Source organism: Chiloscyllium punctatum, chromosome 18, assembly GCF_047496795.1.
Source record: "Chiloscyllium punctatum isolate Juve2018m chromosome 18, sChiPun1.3, whole genome shotgun sequence".
In the NCBI taxonomy this organism is placed as follows: domain Eukaryota; kingdom Metazoa; phylum Chordata; class Chondrichthyes; order Orectolobiformes; family Hemiscylliidae; genus Chiloscyllium; species Chiloscyllium punctatum.
In genome coordinates this window covers 75,635,655-75,651,865 of record NC_092756.1, presented here as the reverse complement: position 1 = coordinate 75,651,865, position 16,211 = coordinate 75,635,655, and positions in this window count along the sequence as shown.

Genomic DNA, 16,211 nt, shown 5'->3' with positions numbered 1-16,211 from the left:
CGGCAGAAGGGTGAGCGGCAATGTCTCCTCGAAGCACGGTTGAAGGCAGTTGAGCAGGTTTACTGTGACAGGCATTGATCAAGTTACAGAGGATTATGGTGTTGCTGTCTGTATTGGATTCCATACTCACGCAGACAGCAAAGAACGAGCTTACTTTTGCAAAGCAAAGGTTATATGATCATGGTGACAGGCCTGGTAAATATTTAGCACATCTCGCCAAGAAAAGGAGCGCCCCTCAAGCCATTACGGTGATTAGGGAAGGGTCTGGGAATCGAACATGTGACTCCAAAAAGATTAATGTGTCATTCCAGAGATTGTACTCTAAGTTATACCAATCTGAGGTTTGTGAGGAGGGGCGGGCCAAAATGGAGGCTTTATTCAAGGATCTGGAGCTCCCGGGTGTGACCCCCGAACAAGAGTCTTTTCTCAATGTCCCCTTATCAGAGCAAGAGGTGCAGGAGGCTGTGAAGCAGCTTCAGAGTGGAAAGGCACCCGGTCCTGATGGACTTCCCAGCAAATTATAGAAGGAATTTATAAACATATTGTCAGGCCCGATGTTCAACATGTTTAATGACTCATACAACCATGATTGTCTCCCGCCATCTCTGAGAGAGGCCAATATTTCACTTATTCTTAAAAAAGGGAAGGTCCCGGGGGACTGTGCTTTGTACAGGCCCATTTCACTCTTAACTGTGGACTTTAAAATCCTCTCCAAGACCCTTGTGTTCAGGCTGGAGACTGTGTTACCTTCTATTGTTAAAGAGGACCAGACGGGCTTCATAAAGGGCCGCAGATCCTCCAATAATGTTAGGAGGCTGCTTAATGTAATTCAAGTGTGTCAACAACAGTCAATATAGGGATTGGTGATTTCTCTAGATACAGAGAAGGCGCTTGACCGAGTTGAGAGGCCGTACCTTTTCTATACTCTGGAGCGGTTTGTTTTGGGCGTAGTCTTTATAAGATGGGTAAAGGTTCTCCACAATGACCCTCTCGCTGAGGTCATCACCAACAGGGTGTGATCAATCAATTTTAACATTTTTTGGGTCAGCCGGCAGGTCTGTTCCCTTTCCCCACTGCTTTTTACAGTGAGGATTGAATCATTGGTGGAGGCCATTTATAGGGATCCCAATATATCAGCTCCAGACGTGGGGTCAAATTTACATCAGAGTTTATTGTATGTGGACGATGTCCTAATTTCTTTCGTCAAATCCAGCAGTTTCAGTACCTCGTCTGTTCGCATGCATCTGTGTGTTTGCCACCTTTTTGGGGGACAAGATTAATCTTGCAAAATCAAAGGCTATGCCTATGGGTGGTGTTATGAAAGTGTTAAGTCTTGAGGGTGAATATCGATTCCCATTTAAATGGTCACAGGGGGGTTTTGTGTATTTGAGCATGTTCATTACTCCAGTTCTGAATCGGCTGTTCAAAGCCAATTTTGTTCAATTATTTGACAAATTCAAACAAGACCTTCAAAGATGGAGGCGCTTCTGGTCTCGTGGTTGGGTCGGATAGCGCTTATTAAGATGAATATTCTCCCTCGTTTACGATGCCCTATATGGATGCTCCCCCTGATTTTCGATAAGCAAACATTCAGGAGACTGAACGGCTGGTTCAGCCCCTTTATTTGACATCGTCAGTGGCCCCTCATTAAATGAGCTAAACTGCGATTGTCTCACAGACTGGGGGGGAGTGGATCTCCCAGACATTAAAAGCTACCAACTAAGCTCACTTTTATCCTACATGAGTGATTGGGCTTGTGGGGACCCTCTTTCAATATGGTTAGATATTGAAACCTCCCAGGCTAAGGTGACCCCTTACTCACTTGCTGTGTTTGGACAAAATGAGGACAGTTCGGGAATATTACCATAACCCAATAGTTATCGATACTGTTAAAGCATGGAGGGCAATTCGGCAGAGGGAAGGCAATATTGGCAAGACATCTTCTCTTACACCGGGTATGCCGGGTTTTCAACCGGGGTTGATAGATTCAGGATTCAAACATTGGGCAGCTAGGGGTGTGTCTTGCGCGGGTGTTTTGTTTGAGGGAGACACAATAATGTCCTTCGATCAGTTAGGACGGAAACACGAGCTATCTAACAAGGACCTCTTTAGTTTTTCTCAAGTTAGGGATTTTATTCAAAAAAAGACGACACTTTTGACTGATCCCGACACATCCGACATAGAGAGGAGGGTGCTCAGTGCTAAGAGTACACTTTCTGTCAGCACTTTATATCATCAATTGGGGGGCGGGGGCACTCAGATGAGTTCGATCGACATTGTTGGGTTTGGGAGAGAGAGCTTGGTGTTGAAGTCTCCTCAGAGGCAAGGTATCAGTATGCAATTGGACCCATGCTTTACAGTTGAAGATTCTCCACAGGTCCCACTTGGCCCCAGACTGTTTGTCAAAATTTAAACCACTGGTATCTTCAACATGTTTCAAGTGCAAGGTCGGTACAGGCACTCTTCCCCATTGTCTCTGGTCCTGTGGGAAGCTTCAAACATACTGGAGTGCTGTGGTGGGTGCCATGGAGAGGATTTTGGGTGTAAGGGTGGAGAAGGACCCGATCTCTCTTCTTCTGGGCCTGCCCAGTGTGCTCCCTGCAGATGAGCAGACGAAAAACATCTAAATATCCTCATCTTTTGTGCAAGAAAGAATATCTTGTTCGGTTGGTTATATGAAAACCCCACTGGGCCTGTTGGGTTGGCGGAAGATTGTTATGGAGCATATCCCCTTGGATTTTCTCACAAGTATGGTACACAACAAAACTGAGGGCGGGTTGGAATTGTTTTTACATTTTTCTTGTATTTTCTTGAAATGTTTTAATTTGTATTGTTTTGTATTTGTTGTAATATTAAAAAATACATTTTTTCAAACAAAACATATTTTAAAAATTGTGATCGTCATTTAAAAAGGCTCTGTAACACGAGTGAAAATCTTCAAGAAAGCTTACACTTACAGAGTCATAGACTTGTCCAGACCCTTCAGTCCAACTCGACCATGCCAACCAGATCGCCTCAATTAATCTAGTCCCAGAAGGCAGCATTTGGCCCATATCCCTCATTTGTTCTTGTCTTTCTGGGACCATTCCTTCAATGATGGCTGTGCACACATTGAGCTTGCTAGACTTCCATACTGTCCTGCTGGCATTGAACAGAAAAAAGTGCAGGTGAAATAAATTCATTCCACACTCAATAATTTATATTTTAAATTGTATGAGTCGGACCAAGGTAATAGTGACCCTAAAGGTGGAAGATGCATGAAAATATTTGTTTTGCAAGTAATGATGAAGCAGTTATGAAGGGGCTCTGACATCACCATGGTCTGCAAATCATAATCGGCGTAAACAGACTCAAGAACTAAAGAGAAACCAAGAACATCTCACCGATATTACCATGAAGGTTGGTCACAGCGAAGGATCAATAGTGAGACCGCAAAAACACATTTCATATCTCTCTGTGCTGGAACTTTCTGCTGTCTTTCTCCATTGAAACTGGACCGAAGGGCCTGTTTCCACATTGTAGGGAATCTACCTCAATCTAATCTAATCTAACAAATAATATCCACTGCTCTATTCTTTCTGCCAAAGTGTATGACCTCACACATTCCCACATTGTCTTTCATTTGCTGCATTTTTGGCTACTCCCTTAACCCATCCATCTCCCTCTGTAAACTCTGTGAGTCAGCCTCAGCAGTTGCCTCCCCACAAATGTTTGTCCAATCTGTGGATGTGGCACTCCAAGTTCTGCAACGATGGCCCAACTACCTCACATCTCCATCAAAGCCTCCTTGCAATTGTATTCAATACCTTGACTAAGAAAGGTAAGGGCCCAAATGCATAGCCACAGCCCCATCAGTTCCAACCTTGAACACCCAGATTTCAATCATTCCCATTGACATATTGGACATCATCATAAATACCAAACATGCAGGTAATCTGGGGTTCAGCTGGTAATGTCGACAGAATATAGCTTAGTCTGATACCAACACAACCAAAACAGAAGTTGCTTTGTCCACAGATAGGTAGGTCTATCTGTTGGAGCCCCAGTGATCTCATGGGTAAGGCAATAACTTCCTAAACCAGAGAATGTTGGCTCAAATCTTACTTGGGGTATTGATTCTGTGGAAACCTTCACTGTGCAGCTGATCTCAATCCTGTATGGTCACGTGACCATGGCAACAAAATCAGGCATTCTCAATTGATCCTCAGCTGGAGAAACTTGACCTGATAGAAAATTGGCCAAACTAAATTAAACAGCAGTTATCAGCTCCAGAGAACAGTGCAACTAAGATCAAAGAGTTACAAAGATTCAAGAAGAACCAGTTCCAACCAGACTGAGGGTTGTATAGATTAGATTACTTACAGTGTGGAAACAGGCCCTTCGGCCCAACAAGTCCACACCGCCCCGCCGAAGCGCAACCCACCCATACCCCTACATTTACCCCTTACCTAACATTACAGGCAATTTAGCATGGCCAATTCACCTGGCCTACACATCTTTGGACTGTGGGAGGAAACCGGAGCACCCGGAGGAAACCCACGCAGACACGGGGAGAACGTGCAAACTCCACACAGACAGTCGCCCGAGGCGGGAATTGAACCCGGGTCTCTGGTGCTGTGAGACAGCAGTGCTAGCCACTGTGCCACCGTGCCACCGTATATTGGAGAAGTGTCAGCCTGAGTCAATCCACTTTATAGCTCCTGGCATGACAACAGTGAAGGGTATTGGTGTGACCCCATTGGATGATGTGAACCCAGCTCATGACCGTATTGGCCAAAGCCACAGAAGATTCTGAAAGATCAGGGACAGGAGAAGAGGAAAACACACCTGAACGCCAAACCCTTAGCAAAGCCTTGACTGGGTCCTGCAGTGGAGCTCTGACCATCTGCTCCAAAACTGTTCAAAAAAGCCCTTGCGTGAGAAGGGCAGGCCATTCAGCCCATCTCATCCACACTGACCCTCTGAAGAGTATCCCATCCAGGCCCAACCCCTATCCTCACACCCTGCATTCCCCAAAGCCAATCCACCGAACCTGCACATCTTTGGACGATGGGAGGAAACAAAAGCACCCGGAGTACCCCATGGAGAGAATGTGCAAACTCGACACAAATAGTCACCCAAGGGAGGAATCAAAGCCATGTCCCTGACACTGTGAGGCAGCAGTGCTACCCACTGAGCCACCATGCTGTCCCCAGTAGAATCTCAGCAGGTTTTCAGCCATTGTGATTGTGTTTTCTCTTTCAGGGAATTCACCTCAATCCTGCCAATCTTGTGCAAGAAGATGTTGGGCACCACTTCCCATCAACTGAATGCAGACATGGAGATTTACCCAAAGTAGATTAGAAATCAAGTTGTCAAAGTACAAGTGACTAACACGCCAGATGGGACTCGAACCCACAATCCCTGGGTTAGAAGGGCAGTACCATATCCATTAGGCCACGGGGGACACACAGCAGGCTGGAAATCACAGCCTTTATGTACTGCACCCGACCTCTCATACTGTGTGTTTCTGAGTGTTATACTCTCACTGATTGTTTTTTACCCCGACCATCTCATGCTAAATTGTTGGCTGCTTGATTAATCAATCTCACTTCCCATTTGTCCCCATATGGACAGATGAGAAATTAACCAAACTCCAATGTTGCAACTCAAGTCTGAGGAATATGGAGCAGACGAGAAAATAGCAAAGGGCTCAATGTTATTTTGTGCAGCACCTTGAAGATATTTGCAGTTAGTGGGGAAGGAGTTACTGGAGATGTTGCAAACAGCTGCATTGAGGACAAATCAACAGAATCATAGCAGGCATTCAGCCCATTGTGGCTGTGCTGTCTCTTTCAGACAATTCACCCCAAGATCTCGCAAATCCTGCAATTACCTTGTGCAAGTTTCTAATAATCATCGTTAAAAATCAGACAACACCAGTTTGTAGTCCAACAGGTTTATCTCAAAGTACTAGCTTTCGGAGCACTGCTGCTTCGTCAGGTGGTTGTGGAGTATAAGACTGTAAGACACAGAATTTATGGCAAAAGTTTACAGTGTGATGTCACTGAAATTATATGTTGAAAAAAATCTGGATTGTGTGTGAAGTCTCTCATCTTTTAGAATGACCAGGTTGGTTTCAGTTCTTTCATGTGTAAATCACAAAACGTTTTTCATTGCCAAGTGAAATGGCAAGCTGTCCAATAAAAGCTAAATGCTTTGAATGCTGGAAATCTGAAACAGAGAAAATGCTGGAGAAATCATGACTCAAAAACATGATTGAGTTTTCTGAAAAAGTCACAAAGAGGATTGATGAGGGCAGAGCGGTGGATGTGATCTATATGGACTTCAATAAGGCGTTCGACAAGGTTCCCCATGGGAGGCTGATCAGCAAGGTTAGATCTCATGGAATACAGGGAGAACTAGCTATTTGGATACAGAACTGGCTCAAAGGTAGGAGACAGAGGATGGTGGTGGAGGGTTGTTTTTCAGACTGGAACCCTGTGACCAATGGAGTGCCACAAGAATCAGTGCTGGGTCCACTACTTTCCGTCATTTATATATATGTTAGTATCATTTTGAGGGATCATTAGTAAGTTTGCAGATGACACCAAAATTGGAGGTGTAGTGGACAGCAAAGAAGGTTACCTCAGATTACAACGGGATCTTGATTAGAAGGGCCGATGAGCTGAGGAGTGATGGGTGGAGTTTAATTTAGATCAATGTGAGGTGCTGCATTTTGGGAAAGCAAATCTTAGCTGGGCTTATAGACTTAATGGGAATGTCCCAGGGAGTGTTGGTGAACAAAGAGACCTTAGAGTGCAGGTTCATAGCTCCTTGAAAGTAGAGTCGCAGATCGATAGGATAGTGAAGAAGGCGTTTGGTATGCTTTCCTTTATTCGAAATCAGTTGTGGACAGTCTACGCAGAGAGATAAGAACCAACAAAACATTGGAATGTTGACATTTCTCAAAGCTTCTGTATCGTTGTGAACAAAAAGGCATTTTGTACTTGGGCAGGAACCGATCACTGTTCATTGTCAGGCACCTAGAGGTTCTGAGAATTGAAAGAACGATGTGATAATTTGTTAGAAAGACCTGAGACTGTGTTGTTTCCCTGTTACACCATGGCAGCAGCTGCCCGAAACTTTAGTGTATCCCTCAACATGTCATTTGAGATGTTGGAACATGCTGGGATGTAATACTCGAATGATGCCAAGACTTTACACTGGCAAATGACTATGTGTGCCCTAGTAGCATATTGGGTAAACCACTGTCCTCCTAAGTGTGGGATTGTGGGTTTAATTTCCCTCTGGGCTGCTTACGTTTTAAGCTTGGTCTTTGTAGCTGACTCTTGTCCCATGCCAACTTCATCACGATCCAAATTAACTGCATTTTTCAAACTACTCTGTTCAAAATAACTGTGCCTGTGTTGAGATTATGGTGAATGATGTGTAATAGAAACTTGCACAAGGCAATTCCAGGATTTGGGATATCTTGGGGAGAATTGTCTGAAAGAGACAGTGCAGCCACAATGGGCTGAATGCCCGCTAAGATTCTGTAGATTTAGAACATACTACATGGACCATAGAACAGTACAGCACCGAACAGGCCCTTCAGCCCACGATGCTGTGCCGTCCATTGATCCTCATGTAGGCACCCTCAAATGTCTGTGACCATATGCATGTCCAGCAGTTTCTTAAATGTCCCCAATGACCTTGCTTCCAGAACTGCTGCTGGCAACGCATTCCATGCTCTCAAAACTCTCTGTGTAAAGAACCCAGCTCTGACATCCCCTCTATACTTTCCTCCAACCTGCTTAAAATTATGACCCCTGGTGTTAGCCATTTCTGCCCTAGAAAATAGTCTCTGGCTATCGACTCTACCCATGCCTCTCATTATCTTGTATACCTCAATTAGGTCCCCTCTCCTCCTCCTTTTCTCCAATGAGAATAGTCCGAGTTCAGTCAACCTCTCTTCATAAGATAAGCCCTCCAGTCCAGGCAGCATCCTGGTAAACCTCCTCTGAACCCTCTCCAAAGCATCCACATCTTTCCTATAATAGGGCGACGAGAACTAGACGCAGTATTCCAAGTGCGGTCTAAGCAAAGAAAGCATTTGTCCGCAATGCAACCTTTTGCAACATCTCCACCTACTTCCTCCCCACTAACTGCAAATATCTTGAAAGCGCTGCACAAAAAAACATTGAGCCCTTTGCTATTTTCCTGTCTGCTCCATTTTCCTCAGATGTGAGTTGTGCAATGTTGGAGTTTAGTTGGTTTCTTGTCTGTCCGTTTGGGGACAAATGGGAAGCGAGATTGATTTATCAAGCAGCCAATTTTTTCGCATGAGTTGGAAGTTGTAAAAAACAATTAGTGAGAGCATAAAACTGAGAAAAACACAATATGAGCCATCAGGGTGCAGTATTTAAAGGCTGCCAGTTTAACAGCAGATGCGTAGCCCCAGTGGCCGAATGGATAAGATGTTGGGCTCCTAAACCAGAGCTCGTGTGTTCAAATCCTATCCTGAGTGACGAACTTTCATAAGTTGCCTTCTTCGAACTTTACTTCTAATCTACATCATAAACATCCCCATGTCTGCATTCAATTGATGGGAAGTGCTGTCCAACATGAACTTGCTCAAAGTTGTTGGGGATCTGCAGGATTGGCTTGAAATTGCCTGAAAGAGACAGCAGAGCCACAACGGGGAAAGAACTGCTGAGATTCTCCTGGGACTGGCATGGTGACTCACAGTGTCAGGGACCTGGCTTTGATTCCTCCCTTGAGTGTCTGTTTGTGTCGAGTTTGCACATTCTCTCCATGGGGTACTCCGGGTGCTTTGGTTTCCTCCCACAGCCCAAAGATGTGCAGATTTGGTGGATTCGTTTCGGGGAATGCAGGGTGAGAGGATAGGGATTGGGCCTGGATGGGATGCTCTTCAGAGGCTGTGTGTGGACTTGATGGGCTGAATGGCTTGTCCCCCTCACTCTCGGGCTTTTATGAACAAGTTTGGAGCAGATGGTCAGAGCTCTGCTGCAGATCCCAGTCAAGGCTTTTCTAAAGGACTGGCATCCAGGTGTGTGTTCATATCCTTCTTTTCCCTGATCTTCCAGAATGTTCTGTAGCTTTGGTCAAAGGGGTCATGAGCTGGGTTCACATCATCCAATGGGGTCACATTGCCAGGAGCTAGACAACGGATTTACTCAGACTGACACTTCCAGTCATTGAGTCATAGAGATGTACAGCACAGAAACACACCCTCGGTCCAACTCGTCCATGCTGAACAGATATCCCAACCCAATCTAGTCCCACCTTCCAGCACCCGGCCCATCCTCCTCCAAACTCTTCCTATTCATATACCCATCCAGATGCCTTTTAAACGATGTAATTGTACCATCCTCCACCACTTCCTCTGGCAGCTCATTCCACACACACACACACGCCACGCTCTGCCTGAAAAAGTTGCCCCTTAGGTCTCTTTTATATCTTTTCCCTCTCACCCTAAACCGAAGCCCTCTAGTTCTGGAGTCCCCCACCCCAGGGAAAAGACCTTGGCGGTTTACCCTATTCATGCTCCTCATGATTTTATAAACCTCTGTAAGGTCACCCTCAGCCTCCGATGCTTGGATCTTATCCTTAGAGGAACTGGTATCAGCTTCCACCGCTGTGACTGTGTGTTCAACCTCATCCGTCCTCTTTTCCAGGTCTCCCAGCTGCTGTTCATGCTTCTGCAGCATGATAGAGATCGGGGCCAGCTTCACCTCTATCTGCTTCACCAACATCTCGCGAGATTTCGCGAGCTCCTTCCCCAGGGCCTGGTAGGTAATCGAGTCCGAGGATCCTGCAGGCTGGGCCGGGGTCCTGGCCCCGGACACTGCTCCTCCCTTCTTCAACATCCCTGGACGATGAAACCGCAGGTACGTTGATTTTTCACAATGTCCTGGGACTCCACAATCTTTTCAGAGTCCCAGGATATCGTGACGGTCCGGATTGGGTGGGATAGAAATTCTTCCCCCTTGTGCTGTGGTGCGAAGCTCTGCAACATGATCGTCTGAGAACACCGCCATCTTGGATGCCCAGAGTGCAGTGAGAGAATAAAACTCAGAAAAACCCACAATGAGAGGTCAGGGTGCAGTATTTAAAGGCTGCTATTTTTGCTTTAACTGTGCAGCCCCAGTGGCCTAATAGATAAGGCATTGGCATCCTAAGCCAGGGATTGTGGATTCAAGTCCCATCTGGGGTGTAGGGATCTTCCTTATGTGTCGTTAATCTTTAGTCCACTTTGCAAACATCCCCATGTCGGCATTCATTTGATGGGATGTGGCATCCCATGTGACCTTACACAGACTTTTTGGGGATCTGCAGTATTAAGGCTGAATTCCCTGAAAGAGACAGGACAGTCACAATGGCTGAAAACCTGCTGAGATTCTCCTGGGGATGGCATTGTGGCTCAGTGGGTAGCACTGCTGCCTCACAGCGTCAGGGACCTGGCTTTGATTCCTCCCTTGGGTGTCTGTTTGTGTCGAGTTTGCACATTCTCTCCATGGGGTACTCCGGGTGCTTTGGTTTCCTCCCACAGCCCAAAGATGTGCAGGTTCGGTGGATTGTCTTTGGGGAATGCAGGGGGAGAGGATAGGGGTTAGGCCTGGCTGGGATGCTCTTCAGAGGGTCAGTGTGAATGTGATGGGCTGAATGGCCTCCATCACCCCACTCTAGGGCTTCTCTGAACAAGTTTGGAGCAGATGGTCAAAGGCCCAGTCAAGGCTTCGTGAAGGGACTGCCATCCAGGTGTGTGTCCCTGTGCTCCTTTTCCCTGATCTTCCCGAATGTTCAAATCAACATCATCACATTAAAGATATTTTGTTTCTTGTCTTAATGAGAAGGGATTTGCCTTCAATAGCACAAAGGTTTTGGATGTTGTCTCTTGAGGTCTGTTGATGAAACCGTTGATGTGCAGGGCCAACTGCAGATAATGGCAGAGACACTCTCCAGTGGTGACTGTCAGCATTACCAGTCGTGAAGACTTCATCCAAGAAACTGACGGTGATCTTGACCGCAGTCCCACCATGGCCTGCAAATCACAATCGGCTTAACCAGACTCAAGAACTAAAGAGAAACCAAGAACATCTCACCGATATTACCATGAAGGTTGTTCCCAGCAAAGGATCAACAGCGAGACCGCAAAAACACATTTCATATCTCTCTGTGCAGGAACTTTCTGCTGTCTTTCTCCATTGAAATAATATCCAGCTGCTTTATTCTTCCTACCAAAGTGTATGACCTCACACATTCCCACATTGTCTTTCATTTGCTGTGTTTTTGGCTACTCCCTTAACCCATCCATCTCCCTCTGTAAACTCTGTGAGTCAGCCTCAGCAGTTGCCTTCCCACAAATGTTTGTCCAATCTGTGGATGTGGCACTCCAAGTTCTCCAACGATGGCCTAACTACCTCACATCCCCATCATAGCCTCCTTGCAATTGTATTCAATACCTTGACTAAGAAAGGTAAGGACCCAAATGCATAGCCACACCCCATCAGTTCCAACCTTGAAAATCCAGATTTCAATCATTTCCATTGACATATTGGACCTTATCATAAACACCAAACATGCAGGTAATCTGGGGTTCAGCTGGTAATGTTGACAGAATATAGCTTAGACTGACACCAACACAACCAAAACAGAAGTTGCTTTGTCCATAGATTGGTAGGCCTATTTTTTGGAGCCCTAGTGACCTCATGGGCAAGGCACTAACTTCCTAAACCAGAGATTGTGGGCTCAAGTCTTATTTGGGGTATTGATTTGTTGAAACCTTCACTGTGCAGCTGATCTTAATCCTGTGTGGTCACATGACCATGGCAACAAAATCAGGCATTCTCAATTGATCCTCAGCTGGAGAAATTTGACCTGATAGAAAATTGGCCAAACTAAATTAAACAGCAGCTATCGGCTCGAGAGAACCGTGCAACTAAGATCAAAGAACTACAAAGATTCAAGAAGAACCAGTTCCAACCAGACTGAGGGTTGTATATTGGAGAAGTGTCAGCCTGAGTCAATCCGGGACCTTTCCTGACTCCAGTGACTCTTGAAAGATCTCAATCAATGCCTCTGCTATTTCCTCAGCAACCTCTCTCAGAACTCTAGGGTGTATCCCATCGGGGCCAGGAGATTTATCATTTTTAAGACTTTTTAACTTTTCTAGCACTATCTCTTTCGTAATGGCAACCATACTCAACTCAGCCCCGTGACACCCTTTAATTTTTGGGATATTACTCATGTCTTCCACTGTGAAAACTGACGCAAAGTACTTGTTAAGTTCTCCTGCTATTTCCTTCTCTCCCATCACTAGGCTCCCTGCATCAGTTTGAAGTGGCCCAATGTCTACTTTTGCCTGTCGTTTGTTTCTTATGTACTGAAAGAAACTTTTACTATTATTTCTAATATTACTGGCTAGCCTACCTTCATATTTGATCCTCTCATTTCTTATTACACTCTTTGTTATCCTCTGTTTGCTTTTGTATCCTTCCCAATCTTCTGATTTCCCACTGTTCTTAGCCACTTTATAGGATCTCTCTTTTTCTTTAATACATTTCCTGACTTCCTTTGTCAGCCAAGGTTGTCTAATCCCTCCCCGGTTAATCTTTCTTTTCTTGGGAATGAACCTCTGTACAGTGTCCTCAATTATACCTACAAACTCCAGCCATTTTTGCTCTAGTGTCTTCCCGGTTAGCCTCTGCTTCCAGTCTATTTTAGTCAGTTCCTCTCTCATGCCCTCATAATTACCTTTATTCAACTGTAACACCATTACATCAGATTTTGCCTTCTCCCTTTCAAACTCCAGACTGAACTCTACCATATTATGGTCGCTACTTCCTAAGGGTTCCCTTACTTTAAGATCTTTTATAGAGTCTGGTTCATTGCAAAGCACTAGGTCCAGAATAGCCTGCTCTCTTGTGGGCTCCATGACAAGCTGTTCCAAAAAGCCATCCTGTAAGCATTCCATGAATTCCCTTTCTTTAGATCCACTAGCAACATTATTTACCCAGTCCACCTGCACATTGAAGTCACCCATGATCAATGTAACCTTGCCTTTTTGACATGCCTTCTCTATTTCCCGGTACATGTTGCGTCCCTGGTCCTGACCACTGTTAGGAGGTCTGTACACAACTCCAATTATGGTTTTTTTGCCTTTGTGGTTCCTCAATTCCACCCACACAGACTCCACATCATCCGACGCGATGTCATTCAATACCATAGATTTAATTTTGTTCTTAACTAACAAGGCAACCCCACCCCCTCTGCCCACCTCTCTGTCTTTTCGATAAGTTGAAAAACCATGGAGGTTTAACTGCCAGTCCTGACCCCCCCGTAACCAAGTCTCTGTGATGCCTACTACATCATAATCATTCACTATTATCTGTGCCATTAGTTCATCGGCTTTGTTATGAATGCTACGAGCATTCAGGTAGAGTGCCTTAATGCTAACTTCCTTATTAGAGATGTTGGAAGTCATATGTCCTAAGTTATCCTTGCTTTTTTCTGCATTCTCAGTCTGCCTCAATTTTAAATCCGCCTGGAAACATGCTATCCTGCTGCTTATCTTTCCATTTACCTCCATACTCCCTGTCGCTTTCACTTTCCCTTCCCCCCAACTCAGAAGTTTAAAGTCCTACTGACCACCCTATTTATCCTCTTCGCTAGAACATTGGTACCTGATCGGTTCAGGTGGAGACCGTCCCAACGGTACAGATCCCCCCTGTTCCAAAACTGATGCCAATGCCCCATGAAGTGGAATCCCTCTTTCCCACACCAATCCCTTAGCCACGTGTTTACTTGCCTAATTTTCTTGTCCCTATGCCAATTGGCACGTGGCTCGGGCAGTAATCCGGAGATTATGACCCTTGAGGACCTGTGCTTCAATTTCCTGCCTAGTGCTTCGTAATGCCCAAACAGGTCCTCCACCCTAGTCTTGCCTATGTTGTTGGTACCAACGTGGACCACAACAACTGGATCCTCCCCCTCCCGCTCCAATATCCTTTCAAGCCGGTCAGAGATGTCTCGCACCCTGGCACCGGGCAGGCAACACACCATGCGAGACTCCCGATCCGGCTTGCAAAGGATACTATTTGTTCCCCCTAATTATAGAATCCCCTATAACCACTACTTGTCTATTAGTTCCCCCCTCTTGAATGGCCTTCTGCACCATGGTGCCTTGGTCAGTTGGCTCATCCTGTCCAGAGCCCTTTTCCTCATCCGAACAGGGAGCAAGAATCTCGTACCTGTTGGACAAGGTCAAGGGCTGAGGCTCCTCCACTCCTGAACTCCGGTTCCCCCGACCTGCCTCACTTACAGTCACACTCTTTTGTGCCTGATCACTAACTGAATGTGAATTAATTAATCTCCCAGGTGTGACTGCCTCCTGAAACAAAGCATCCAGGTAACTCTCCCCCTCCCGGATGTGCCGCAGCGTTTGAAGCTCAGATTCCAGATCATCAACTCTGATCCGGAGTTCTAACAGCAACCAACACTTGCTGCAGATGTGGTCACTGCCGTTCACAATGGGATCAGCCAGCTCCCACTGCATGTGTTTCTCTCTGCATAGACTGTACACAACTGATTTAGAACCTTTGTATGCATTTCCAAATGATGTTACAAACTGTTTCAATACTTTGTTAATAAAATCAAGTTGAAACGCAAATCAAATTTAGTCTCCCTTTGTCCCCATCACCAACAAGAATACTTGAATAAAGTTGTGAGGAATTCATCAGACCAATGAGACTCCAGGAATTCTTCCAAGATGTCAGCAATGATCCCAATGAGCCAACCAATGAACGGGAACAGTCATCAGAGAGATCCATCGTGGAGCGACCAAAGAAGGAGTCGATTTGTATCCCTGCGGAGGGCCGCTGTCCTGACCTTGAGATGTGTGCTCAACCGTCAGGAGATGGGTGAATGTCAGATTTAAAAATCACACAACACCAGGTTAGAGTTGAACATGTGGAAGCACTAGGTTTCAGAGCACTGCTCCTTCATCAGGTGGTTGTGGAGAATAAGATTGCAAGACACAGAATTTATAGCAAATGTGTACAGTGTGATGCAACTGAAATTGTATCTTGAGAAAGACCTGGATTGTTTGTTAAGTCTCTCATCTTTTAGAATGGCCAGGATGGTTTTCGTTCTTTCATATGTAAATTGCAAAACTTTTATCAAAAGTTACATTCTCAAGTGAACTTTAACAATTGGTGTCGTGTCGGCCCAGATGAAGTATTGAAGGTGTGAGCTCCCCTGTATGAGGCTGTCTGTGCCACAATGGTCAGACTGATTCTAATCTAATACACAGATTTACAGCATCTTACATGAATTCATACAGTTTTTGAGCAAAGTAAAATGTAATTCTGTAAGTACAAGGTCATCATACAAACTTATATGTGTGTGTGTGTATATGTGTGTCTGTGGGTGTGTGTGTGTGGGTGTATGTGTGTGTGTGCGTGAGTGTGTATGAGTGTGTGTGTATGTGTGTATGTATATGTGTGTGGTTGTTTATGTGTGTGTATATGTGTGTGTGTATGTGTGTGTATATGTGTGTGCAGATGTGTATGTGTGTGTGGAAATGTGTGTGGGTGTGTATGAGGGTGTGTATGTGTATGTGTGTATATGTGTGTGTGTATGTGTCTGTGTATATGTGTGTGTAGATGTGTGTATGTGTGGGTGTGTATGTGTGTGTATATGTGTTTGGGTCTGTATGTGTGTGTGTATGTGTATGTGTGTATATGTGTGTGGGTGTGTATTTTTGTGTACGTGTGTGTATGTGTGTATGTGTGTGCGCGTATGTGTGTATATGTGTGTGTGTATATACTTTTGTGTGTGTGTGGGTGTGTGGGTGTGTGGGTGTGGGTGTGGTTGTGTATGTATGTGTGAATATATGTGCGTGTGTATATTTTTGTATGTGTGTGTGCATATGTATGTGCGTGTATGTGGGTGTGTATGTTTATGCGTGTATGTGCGTGTGTTTATGTATATGTGTGTATGCGTGTGTATGTGCGTGTGTGTGTATGTGTATTTTGTGTGTGTGTATGAGTGTGTATATGTGTGTGCATGTGTGTGTATATGTGTGTGCGTGTATGCGTGTGTTGTGTGTATGTGTGTGTATTGTGTGTGCATATATATGTGTGTGTCGGTGTGGGTGTGTATGTGTGTGTATGTATGTATATGTGTGTGTATATGCATGTGTGTGT